This window comes from Corvus kubaryi, unplaced genomic scaffold (genome assembly GCF_017639235.1).
Source record: "Corvus kubaryi isolate FWS band 111438036 unplaced genomic scaffold, C.kubaryi_AGA036_p1.0 37201, whole genome shotgun sequence".
In the NCBI taxonomy this organism is placed as follows: domain Eukaryota; kingdom Metazoa; phylum Chordata; class Aves; order Passeriformes; family Corvidae; genus Corvus; species Corvus kubaryi.
The window spans coordinates 1287902-1300828 of NW_024581058.1; the positions used below are offsets into that span (position 1 = coordinate 1287902).

Sequence of the window (12927 nt, forward strand, 5' to 3'; positions counted from 1 at the left end):
CCATCCCGCCCCGGTCCCATCCCACCGCTGTCCCATCCTTGTCCCGTGCTGTCTCTCTCCCGTCCCGTCGCTGTCCCGCCCGGCCTCGCCCGTCCTTCCCTGCGCCCAATCCCTCGCTGTTTCCCGGGCCCCGGCGGTGCGAGCGCGGCTCTGGGATGCGGGGCGGGGGCGGCTGCCCTGATGCCGGGCTCGGGATGCGGGGAATAAATGTCGGGAAATGAACCCCATGGCCGTCGGTGAAGCCCTGTCCCATGCACCCCAGGAGCACGGATGGCCCCCGCGGGAGCACCATCCCTCCCTGCTTCCCTCCAGTTCGCAGGGAGGCTGCGGCCACGGCGCTGAAATCCACGTTCCAGCATTGAAAATGCCGGGTCCCACCCTCCCAGTCTATTTGTCCCTGTCCTTTGGGTAAGAAATACGCCAAAACCTTGCCCGTGGTCCGGGCAGCGAGAGGTTTGTCGTGCCAGCACGGAGAGCGTGGTGTCACCACACACACCATAGAGACAAAAAAACTTCTTCAGTGGCAAAAAAAACCCCACTCGAGTGGGAAAAGCCCAAAATCCACTGGCTCCGTCACTGCAAGATTTGGACTGTAAGAATGTCTGATTGCATGATAATTTTTTATCATTCCCCTAAGATGACCACTTTTATGAACAGAAATGAGGAATAGACACATAGAAAACAGGGAACATTGCTTTAAGGGGTTCTAGGGATACCTGTTCCCGTATTAGATGTTTTTTTCTTACAAATATGTATTGTTACTTCCCTCAAACACACGATGAAATGAAAATGAACTCGATTATTTAAAGCAATAATTACTGTAATTTGAAATAACTAGGATACATTTTTAAATCAATACATTATATTAATAATAACAATAACAAAAATAATAATACTACACTCCTTTTTCTTTTAAAGTTTTGTGCTGGTTTAGCTCTAGCAGTATCTCATGAAATAATTTTATGCCATAAAAAGTACTGATGGATTATATTAGGGTGCATTTTTATTACTCCACAAAATATTTTCTGTATTTTTGCCTTTTTTAACAAGGAGAAAAAAAAATAGTATTGTTTTTACCCCCTACACAAGTGTTATTTCTTTCCGTCTTTGTACCACCTTTGCCACTGACACCAAGGAACTTTGAACCAGCTCAGAAATGGATGACTTCAATCCCAGCCCTTGCACACAAAACCAACCCCAGCCTCAGCATCTTAATCACAAAGTTGCTGAAAACACAGAGTTTCTCTTACAGGGCAGATTTTGTCTTTGCCTATTTAACTCCAATTTAGCACTAACTAAGCGCTGACAGAAGATAGATAAAATGGTTGCTAGAAACTGCCAGGGAAAACTCCATCCAGCTCCTACTGAAGGGAGCAGAAAAGTGACTGATGACTTCAGAGGATAATCAACAAGTGGGAAGGATGGATGCTGGCCAAGTGTGCTACGCATACCTCACTCGAACATAAAACAAAACGTATGGCCACAGTGGACAAGCTATTCTACATCCATCCAGCGTCCTTCTCCTCCACAAGCCGATATCCTGGAGTCAGCTGCGTCAGTGAATGGCTGGACTCTTGCTCTGACTCTCTTTGGTCGCTGAAATGTGCTGGCGCTCCTCCTCGGAAGGCACTGAGATCACCAGGATCCCTCCAAGGGAATGAAAGATCTGCTGTTCCCTCTGCTGTGATTGTCTTCCCTTTATTCCTTCAGGAAGGTCTGGCAACTCTGGCATCTCCTCCTCGCTCTGCAACCTCAAAGGACACCATCTCAAGCAAAATTCATTTCTCTGGTTTCTCAGAACCCGAAAAGACCTAACCTGGTACAACTCCTTACAAAGCATTAAACACAAAAAGATATATATTACGGAATTATTTCTCAAGAAATAAAGAAAATACAACAAAAATCAGAGAGAAAGTAGTTTTAGAAGTATATAAAAGAGGATGCTGTCACCCTTTCCACAAAGTCAGGGACAACATCATCACTTGGTTTCAGGGGAAGCAGGATGATCCCTGCTCTTGAAAGGTTTTGTTGCTGCCTGTTCATGAAACAAGCAAGCACCCTGTTGCACATGGCTGTGTTATAAAAGCGCAAATGGATTTATACCCATAATCTTTTCAGAGTTCAAACTCTAATGGCAGAAGTTAAACCATACAAGTATCTGAATTCAAGCAGATAATCCCACTGTTCCAGTCTCTGTTAGTGCCATAAAATTATATTTGTACTATTTATGGAATGTGCAGATACAGGGGAAATGTATTTATAGCTGTTTTGACTAGTTCTACTGTGTGCTTAGGGAAGAAACCGTGGAATTTGGGGTTTGGCATTTTGGACACTGGGCAAATTAGAGGGCCCCTAACTCTCTTGACTGCCATTTGCTGCTGTGTGGTTCTGGGGTCAGCCAGGCATCTCTGGTTGGAAGGGAATACAATTCTCAGCATCAGCCGTGTCCTCTTCAGCTAATTATCTGTAAAGTGCACAGCCAGCTTCTCTCCCTGGACTGCAGGAAATGCTGCCTTGAGTCACACTTTGGGAAAGCTCTGACATCTCTGAATCAGGAGAAACTTTGTATTGATTTTACTGCTTCTGTTTAAGTCAATTCGTTACATTTGGAATGAAAAAGAATTTGTAGCTTTTGTCATGAAGAAATAAGATAGCAAAATCCTTTCACTGTGCCTATAAATTAAACTTCTACTTTTCTACCGCCTTGGAAATTAGCTTTAGGCATTTTTGGCATGAAGTAATTATGTCAGCCACAGATTCTTCATTTTTTTTAATGTTACATTCAGTAGGACATAAAGTATTTAATATTTGTTAAAGCTCAGAGAATATTGCACAGCCTGTTGGTTTGGGGAAGATTTACAAACGTGGAGCCCTGGCTCTTCCAGTGACCACGAGGAATCTGTTTGCTGCTTTAACCACTCTTTCCCTGGAAAAAGGACACAGCTGGTTCCTGCAGGGAGCCGGGCTTTTGAGAATTTTAAAAAGCATTTTCTGCCACTGCTCATGCCCATGTAATGAAATCCTACACGTCCAGAAAGGCCTATGAGCATGGTCCAAGGAAAACTGTCCCTAAGCAGAAAACCCCAAGCAATGGGTTTTCTTTTGCTTTAAGAATTAGTGTCACTCAACAAAGCCTGCTGGTGGGATGGGAACATCTCAAACATTCCTGGCTGTGGAGATGCCATACCACGATCTCCAGATAGCCTTTCCCTCCACCACATGACTGCAGTGATAAGCAGAGTCAGATGAGACTGCTGGGCCCATCGAGGCGCCTGCTCCTGCCAAAAGGGAGCGGGGTGTCCCCCCAGCCCAGCATGGATGGACCTGTGTGCCCCTGTCGCTGACACCAGTGCTCATCTGATCCCTTTGGGAGCTCATTCAGCTCTCTCAGGCACCACAGGGTGAAAAAAATAATTAAAAGAAGATGTTTAGGTATTTGCTGGCACAGGGAGCTGAATCAGCTTGCTAAGGGGTCATAGGAGCACCAGGCCTGGCCTGAGTGCTGTGTCCTGCTCTGGAAGGGGAGAGCATGGATTTGCCTCTTTCACTGGCAGCAAACTCTTCTCCAGCCACCTACATGACTCTATCCAAAGATTTTTGTCCACTGGTAAAATGGCCATTTTTTAGTGTAATTACACTAATTTTCTCAACATACCCTTCCCAGCATTTCCCCCTCTTGCAGTATTATGGCTTTATTGGAGGGAAGACAGAATATTTTCTCCAGTAATTCAGAATTCCTCCCTTTTTCCTTTCTGAGCAGGAAGAAAAAGAATCATCATAAACCAGCATTGTACTCAGTAAGGGACCACTCTTGTTTTATCACCCTCATTTCTTTGTACATACTGGTAGCCCTTAAGAAAATCCAATCAAGAATCAGGCCCACGTTGTGCAACACATTAAACAAAGACATAATAAACAGCCAGCCCATGCCACCAGGGACTTTGTATGCTTGGGGTTTTATATAGCCTTCAAATTGGAATATTTTGGATGGATCTAGACATTCCAAAAGGAAGCGTCTGAATTAATAAGTAAAGGAGGTTGTGTTGGAAAATGTCATGATTGCATTTAAAGAAATTGGCCTAGTTAGATTAAATGAACGGCCTTTAAAGAAGTAATTCTTCCTCCATTCTGTGCAGAGGTTCTGTCACAGACCACCACTATTCAAAGTAAAGAGCCTGTGAGAAACAGCGGGATTGAGTGAAAAATCAAGAAACAGCCTGATATGCAGTCAAGCCCATTTAATTACGCTTCCTAATTATATTTCCCATGATAATTATATACAGTATTTAAATGCAGCATGCTATTTCCTGTTCAGAGTGATTAAAAACACCCTCGTGATTGGCGAAAAGATGCCGGTAGAACCGAGGGACGTTTCAGATGCTGCTGCCGATAAGCCCCGGCTCCCTCGCAGACGGGAAAAGCGCCGGGACCTGAGAGCAGCCGTGGGCAGAGCAACCGCACGGCCCCTCCAGGGCACGGAGCTGCTGCTGCTCACCTGAGAAAAGACTCCCAGATAAAGCCCTCCGAGTATCTGCTGCATCTGCGCTCGTGGGTCAAAATATTTAAATCTGGGTGCTTCGAGTTCAGCATCTCGCTGCTCATTAGCACATCTAAAGGAGGCTCGCAGAGCACCCGAGGCTCCCGGGAGGCAGGAGCCAGAAATCCCTCTCCTTCCCCCTCTCACTGCCCTGCTGGTGATTGTTGTTCGCAATTCCAGCAGCGCCTGGCTCCTCGCGGGTATCTGCCCCATACCTACATCAGAGAAGGAGGAAGCTGGAGGGGAAAAGGAAAAGCAGGCGGCAGAGAAATACGGTTTGGGAGAAATGATGCTGCCTTGGGAACGGATCGTGTCCCACAGCAGCAGTGGGCAGAGGCCTGAGGCCTCTGCGAGCTGCTCTCAGGGAATCATGGAGTGGTTCGTGCTGGAAGGGACCTTAAGGATAATCTAGTTCCAACTCCTTCCACTATCCCAGGTCGCTCCAAGCCCCGTCCAACCTGGCTTTGAACACCTCCAGGGATGGGGCAGCCACAGCTTCTCTGGGCACCCTGCTCCTGTCCCTCTGAGTCTTATTTCTTTGGTGTATGCAGGAGTTTGTAGGACTGACATGCCTGGCCTCAGGGAGAGAACAGGAGGAGAATCCCTCATTTCATCATGTGGATGTCACTTCTGCAGAGATTTGGACTTCCCGAGTCTGAACCCTCCCCCAGGACAGACAGTGCAGCAAAAAACCCTTTGAACAAATTTTCAGCTTTTGTGTTGCTGAATTCATACACCAGATTTTTTCCTAGACATGAAATATTTGTCATTGTTAAGAAGGCATGGCATTTAGTTTATAGGCACGTTCTCCTGGACAATCCCAAAAGGGAAGCATTGCTTCTTGAAATGTTGCAAAGGAAAATGCTTCCAGGAGTTGGCCTTTGAACTAAGTTTCTGCTTCATTTAACTGCTGAATTTGACAGCAGTAGAGCTCCTAATTTCTTTATGCAATGAAATGCTTTCACTTCTGATCAACAGAGGCTAAATGTATTTGCAACACTGCAGGATACTCCATGGAAGAGTTATTAATGTTACATTAGACCTAAATAAGCTGAATTTTGTGTGGGTTTCTGGGGACAACTACAGATCATGTTCTAATTAGGCAGAATACAATGGGAATATTGAACCACTGCTGTTACTGTGCATGCAGCTACAACCTCAACATCCAGAACAGAAATATCAGCCCCTCAAGTCTCAAGAATGTTTCTTACCAAAATCAGCATCTAAAATTAGTGAGGATGACCTCAAGTCAGACTCTGAGCCTTCCCACTGGATAGAGAATATTTAACAGGAGTAATCAGATCGGGGTAGCATTTCAATAATCCAGTACTCAGCTTATTACATGTAGAGATGGAATCTGAACACTTATTAATGTTCATTTTGTCAATAAAAGAAAACACAATCTGTGAGATAAGACAGCACATGCAGATGGAAACTTCTGTGTGTGGAAGGAATACAGCAATTTATCCATCCACTGCTAAAGGTTCCAGGCAAGATATTTAGCAAATGTTGACTGAAAATGAACGGGCAGCAGCTTTTAACAATTTCTCTATTTTCATCATTCTTGCAATTTTAAGTGCACTTGGTAAACCAGCACAATAGGAGACAGCTAATCTGTTATGCCATCATAATTCCTGCATTAAGGCAGTGTTTACTAATCCTGAATCATTCCAGATTTACACCACTCTGACTGAGACCAGCATCTGGCCCAGAAACATTATACAAGGCAAGTATTTACATCTGGGAGCACATAAGTACCAGAAACACCAGAACCTTTGATTTTTCAAAAACCCCTATCATTCAAACTGATTAAGACATGTGTCTCAATTTACTGGTTTGAGGTTTTCCAGTTACATTCCCTAACTCTCCCTCTCTTCTCTGTTACTCCTTCCTGCCTCCCTCACTCCTCCTGAGTGAGAAAATATGCCTTTTAGGCCTTTCAAAACAGTTTAAACTCAGACCTAAAGCTCCATTCCCACCTCAATCCCATGAACCAAGATGCTTGCACTGTTTTCAGCAGTTAATTAACAATGAATGCCTGCCTTTGGAGACTGGGTGAAGCAGGGTGGGGATAAAAGATGAAGAAGGCTGAGGACAGACATAACAAGAATGGGGAGGGAGCAAAGTGGGTGGCTTATCAAATTCCACAAATACCAGACGAGGAGAGGTGTTGATTTGTTGCTGGGAAAACCCTGTTTGTTTATGGAGTTTAATCACCTGTTTTATGTTTGTTGTTTGAAACATATGGGAGACAATGGGATTGTTTGCCCCCAGTGCACTGGAATACGGTATAGTAAGAGTTGTACACAGGAATTTTAAGTCACTGGTATGTGTAAATTAGGAGAGCTCAGATCACTAACAGCTCAGGCTCCTGCTCAGCCTGTGTGAAGGAGGCACCAAAGAATGTGCCCAAGGTTGACAGTCAGGAAAAAAATGTCTCGTTTGTGATCCATAAAATAAACATAATTCTTTGAGGTGAGGTGAAGGAACTTGGAAAACAATGCATCCCACATAATATCTGTCAGCAAGGCACTGCCTGTCACATAGTTTGGGCTCCTTCTGCTTGTGCTATGTCTCTTCTTTTTTCTTTTCGTAGCAGCAGCCAGACTGGGTGGGCAAGACCAGAGCTCTGCATCACTCTAAAGAAACATCAGTGGACATCCTGTTTCTGAGCAACTCCACTGCTTGGGCTGCGTGTAGAAGATCTTTTTGCATCCTTTGTGTCCTCCCCAGAGGACGGGATTAGTGTGCCCCATGCACGGGCTGTGCTGCTGGGATGCAAAAGGACTCTCTTAGTTTAATATTTAATCACACCTGGTCCAACCCTTCTTGGCAAAAGCACAGTCTTGACAAGGTGGCCCAGCAACTCGTGCAGCCAAATCTCACCCTCTGAGCTCTGCTACAATTCAGCTTCCTCCCCTGTTGTTCAGGGATGCTGCTGCCCCTCTCCAGTAAGGAAAACACACAAAGAAGCACTTTTCTCTCTATGTTTTCCCCGTAAACATCTGTAAAGTCACTCCATTATCTTTCTTCAACTCTTCCTCAGATAAAATGCTCACAAATAACCCTGTGAGAAAGGAACTGTAACTTCATCTAACACTGATTGCTTGAAACAGCTTCTTTTGTTTATGTATAAACATTGCTCAGCTAGTGCTTAACTTGGAACCTGTTAAGGGACAGGAACGCTCTCTATGTGCAGCTGCTAACACAGATATTTCCTTCTCCACGTGTAGATAGCATGACAAAAAAAAAAAAACAAACAAACAAGTACATATAAAATACAAGATTTTCTAAGAATCTGAGCTTTCATTTGCCATTGAAAGGAAACTATTTAGCCTCAGCGTTGCCATAAAAAACATTGTCATGCTGGTCCACATTCACTGAAAGGCTCTGAAATGAGAGAAAACTCAACATCCATTATTTTATTTTTTTTTCCAAATATTGAATTGGTAAGTCAACCCCCTTATTCTAGACAGTCTGATTCATGGAATTTGCCTGTCTGGGGGTGGCTGTACTAGATTAATTCAAACAAAAATACACCACAGCCCCTCTATGGGATAAGGTCTTACAAAGTTCACGCCATTCATAAATTGTTTCCAATTCCTACGGCAAATAAGTGTTTATTATTTTGTTAAAAGGGGAGGAAAACAACATCAGCATCACTTAAATGATGTGGCCCATGTTGTTGACATGTTCTGGTCATAGCCATGGTTTTTGTGAAGTCAGAGTGATTAATGGTGGAGGCTACAGGCTGTCCCCTGAGCTCTGTGTGTGTGTCCGTGTGGGCAGGGTCAGAGGCATCACACGTAATAATAGTGTGGTTTGTGAACCTAAATTTTAACCCCCCGCCTTGGGTTTAAGCTCTGTAAATTTTATGAGCTGTTTTTCAGAAACTGGAATCCAAATCAGGTTTTTCCAACTTTGCAAATTTTTGATTTTTTTTTTTTTTTAATTTTCTCTATTATTACTGTTATTTCTTGTCACCTACACTTGCAGAGATCACAGGCTTTGGGACGAAACCAGTGTGAGGGGTTCCTGACCTGGGCACAAGGCAGAAACAGGGCTTTTCCACAGGCAAAAGGTTCCACATGGAATGGAACTGTGCTCTTGCACAGCCTCTGAACCAGGCAGCAGGGCAGAGTCACCACTCCTTGGAGACAGCTCTTTATCTTCATTCTGGCTGCACGTGGGTGATAAAGCTGATGTTTGGATTTCATACAACATCTTCTCAATTTAAAACCAGTGTGATGCTCAGAGTCTTGGGCTTTCAGCTCTGGTCTATAAACGGCTCCTGGTAAATTATCAAAGGCATATAAATGATGTGGGAGTCTAAATTCTATTTTTCCAAAGGGATTTACACATATATTAGGAATGTATGAACTTAGCAGACTTAGGCAATAAATCTAATTGATTTCAGGAAGGTTCCTAGGTAGCTTTGATATTTTCAGAATGCAGCCCTTTGTTTGATGGGCTGAACCATTTCTTGTTTCCCTCATTATCACAGTGAAATGAATCTTGACTATCTGCCATCATCTAAAACGTGCTAGAACTCAACAGCAAAAATACAACAGTGGCACTCACAGGTGATGTCTAACTTGTTCCTCCCACTCAAACAATATTTCTGGGGTTTTTTTCCATGAGTACAAAAGAAGCCAGGTTCACCTCGAGAACGAATTATTCTGCCTATGATGCAAGTTGAGTGGGACCACGTAACATCTGCTTTCTTTTGTCACATCTTCTCTGACTCCTAAAGCTCTGCAAGAGAAGACTATGCTCTAAGAACTCCAGCTCTGTTTTCACAAAGCTCAGCTCAGTTGTAACAATGTCTTGAGGTTAATTAAAACACCTTTTGGCAATTCAGACCAACCCTTTCTTGCTGAAACTCTTAAGACCAGCATCAGCTGGGGTTGACTGTGGAGTGGCTTCCCTGAACCAAAGTTTCACTCTGTGCGCACCAACATGAAGTTATTAAAAGTCAGTGGTGAGTGACACCGGGGAGTGACTCCGTGGGAGAAACGATGTCCTCCTGAGATCAGCCAACTTCTGCTTCAGGCTGTTCTCCTTCAGGCTGGGCTGGACCCGTCATGAGCACCCAGGGAGAAAAATTCCATTGGGATTCCAAGGCCTGTGTTGTCAAACATGTGGGGAAGCTGGTCCCTTTCTGAAGCCCCCTGAGCCAGCAGCCATTCGTGCCCCACAGGCACAAGGAGAGCAGGACTCAGCTGCAATTTTGGCTTTAGGGATAAATGCTTGCTCCCCTTCTCTGGAGGAGCTGAGCTGCTGCCAGCAATTAAGGCTGTGAGAAGCAATTCCCTGATCTCTAGAGAGCATAACCTCTTGCCACCAGTAATTAAATCTCCCTGGTGGCTGTGGTTTTGCCAGTACAGCCCTCCAGCACTGTGTTCCTGCTCCTCGTCCCTCGCTCCGGGGTTGCACCACACCACTCCCTCTGCTCCACCAGTACAGCCATGGATGCATCTGTGCAATGAACTGGAGCAGGGAATAAGTCCAGCTCAAAAATAGCCTGGCAGAGAAACACTTAGTTTTTTATGTGTCTTTCTCCAAATTGGATCAAATTCCTGATCCGTTTCGCAGCAGAGCCACAAACCAATACTCCAGGAGAACCGAGGGGCCCGTGCACTGCAGGAGGGAAGATGAAACAAGCAGTAGGAAAAGGCTGGAAAGGGAATACCAGAAGCCAGAATTGGTGTTGAAGACTTAATCTTGTGAAACCACAGCCTCACTCTTCCAGCCAGGAAAAAGTCAGCAGCTGCTGACCAGCACTGTTTTTTCTAACACTTCAGAGCCCCCTTTGAACTTTTTTGCGGCCCTGGGGGGATTGTAGCCCACAGTCAGGGAAACTCTGCCCGGGGCTGGCCACTCAGTCTTAGTGCACTGGGACCAACTTTCCAAGGAATAGAAGTTTCCTCGGCTGCTGGCACACACAAACTGTCTGCTGGGGGAACATGCCTCTTTCCACCCACCCTGGTGAGAATTCACGAGAATCCTGATGGGGAAAAATGTAAGAGGTCAAATATAGCTCTGGTTAGAAAATCATCTTCCCCCACAACGTGTCTTGAAAAGAAGAGCTCAAAAAAAAAAAAAAACTTTCCTTAGCAGATTTATAGCAAAACATTAGAGCACATTGTAATGGCAAAATATTGCACTCGTAATAATAAATCATTTCTTAAGAAAAACTTTCAATTTTAAAAGTGTTGGCCAGCCATGTTTAAAACAACACTGAAAAACAGAGATCTTGTTTTGAATTGTTTGCCAGTAATGTACAAAAACTTACTGAGATTCATGAGGAAATGGAATGATCTATGACTCATAAGGAAAACATGAATTCTTCTTTTTATTTTAGAGTATAAATGCAAAGATCTGTGTATGAACAAGGAGCTAAACAAATGTTTGGGTTGTTAGTAGCAGATACTTCCCCCACTTTGAAACCGGAATACCGCTTTTCTGAAGGAAAACAGACTCTGCTGCAGGACAGAGTCTCAAATTATCGATAGGAATATTCATACACATCCAGTTGCTGGGGCAAAGAGACAGGCAAAAATGAATGCCAGATTCTTGGAAAGCCTTGCATATTTTACAGCAGAAATTAAAGCCATGCTCTTTAAGGAACATTGTTTAATAATATTCTTGCTTTCTGCCACCCTGTGTTCTTTTCGTTCTTTTGTTATTCAGTGTTCGCATTCAGGACAGATATTTAAGTGTGTGCATAATACCAAGCAAATGTCTCAGTGCTATCGACTTTAAAGTTCTAAAGTTAAGATCATATTTTAGTGGTCTCCTGAGCAGGATTTACATATTTTTTTTTCCTTGAGCCGTGACCTTTAGCTTGAAGCTTTTTGAGACTTTTTGTTATGGTAGTGCTGATCTTGATTTAAACCTATAAAACAAATGATAGGTTCACATTAGTCAAAGGTTTTCCCCTCCAGGACGTGCCATTCCTCAGCACAACTAAATGAAAAAAATAGTCAATTTTTCTAAATTTATTTCACATATTTTCTAAAGTAACATCTTTAGCTGTTTGTTCTCAAGAGTTTTTCTGTTTCTCTAGGCATTCTCTTTCTGAAAATGAGGATTTTATTCAATTTCTTCCCACTAACGTTTAAGAAAACATTTAAACTCAAACTGGATGGCATTGGACCCCAACTTGAAGTGGCCAGAGTTCATCTGGACTGGACTCAGTGTCAAAATAACAAGGCTTCTATCCCAAAAAGTAAGACTCAGATTTGGCCAATTCCACAGTACATTATTTTAGGCAATGCCCAAAACATCACAGTTTGTAAAGAAAACGTCCTGCATCTCTCCAAAGACTCCAGCAAGCGCTCTGGAGTCTTCCAGAGGTCCATGAACCACATCTTGGGACACAAGAGGGTGGCATGGTTTATCTGACTCTGTCGATCTACTCCAATTGAGGGGGAAAATGTGCCATTAGTTAGATTAGATTAATGCAGCTCTTATAGGTAATTTACTGAGCAAATTTCCCTTTATGTCTGCTTTATTTTCCCTTTTGTTGCTTTCCTTTTTTGCCTTTCCTTTTCCTTTCAAGCGCTCATTCTGTGAGAAAAGATGAGATCTCCAGCGAGGAGAAGAGGGAACCCGTTAAATACCTCATTATCTCCCAGGTCTGTGTTGATTTACACTTCCAGCCAGAGAAATGGAGTTCAGTTCCTCCCTGACTGCACTGACACTGCAGATAACCCCGGCACATCCATCTCAAATTGTCAGCTCAAGACAAATTACCTTCTCTCCAGGATACTCTCTTTCACTGATTACCTGCTACTCAAATTAAATGCCATCTGACTTCTGAGAGTCTTTTGTTTGTCAGATTCCACTGGATTATGCAAAAAACGATGGGGGGAGAATCTGGTATGTTTGAAGTCTTGAGAACAGAGTGCACAGGCCCTGCTTCCTCCTCCAGCTTTGGAGGAAGAGCTTGGGCTTTTCCTAATCTGTTTGCCACCCCACTGTATAGTAAACTTTACTGTCAATAAGAAAGATAAAACCTAAAAGCCTTCTGAATAATGCCTTAAAGCAGTAGGATACTGTGAAATCTTCGTGTTCAGCGGCAAATATTTCACACAACCAAATTTTTAAAAGCCCAGGTTTTAGTTCATTTAAATATTTCACTTAATTCCTTTGTTTTAATATGTGAAAGAAAAAGAGTGTCAGGAAGTACTTCAAAGGAGGATCTAGTAATTGCAATCATGTTTACTTAAATTTTTCTCTCAAAGACTTTTGGACTTTTTACTTCATTCAACTGTAATTGTCTGGCCTACTATTTTCCAGTTATTCACCTCAGGCTGTTTTATGTGTTTTGGGGGTTTTTCTTGTTAAAGCTTTCCCATTCTCCAAAATGAGATGGGGGGGAGGGG

General features: G+C 43.5%; 1 long non-coding RNA gene across 1 annotated transcript in view; it reads right to left on the reverse strand.

The window, feature by feature from the left end:
• Window positions 1-903: 903 nt before the first annotated feature.
• LOC121661854 overlaps window positions 904-12927 on the reverse strand; it is a 49064-nt gene continuing 37040 nt past the window's right edge. Inside the window, exon 3 of the long non-coding RNA XR_006015108.1 lies at window positions 904-1828. This is a non-coding gene — a long non-coding RNA (uncharacterized LOC121661854). The remainder of the gene's footprint in view (window positions 1829-12927) is intronic.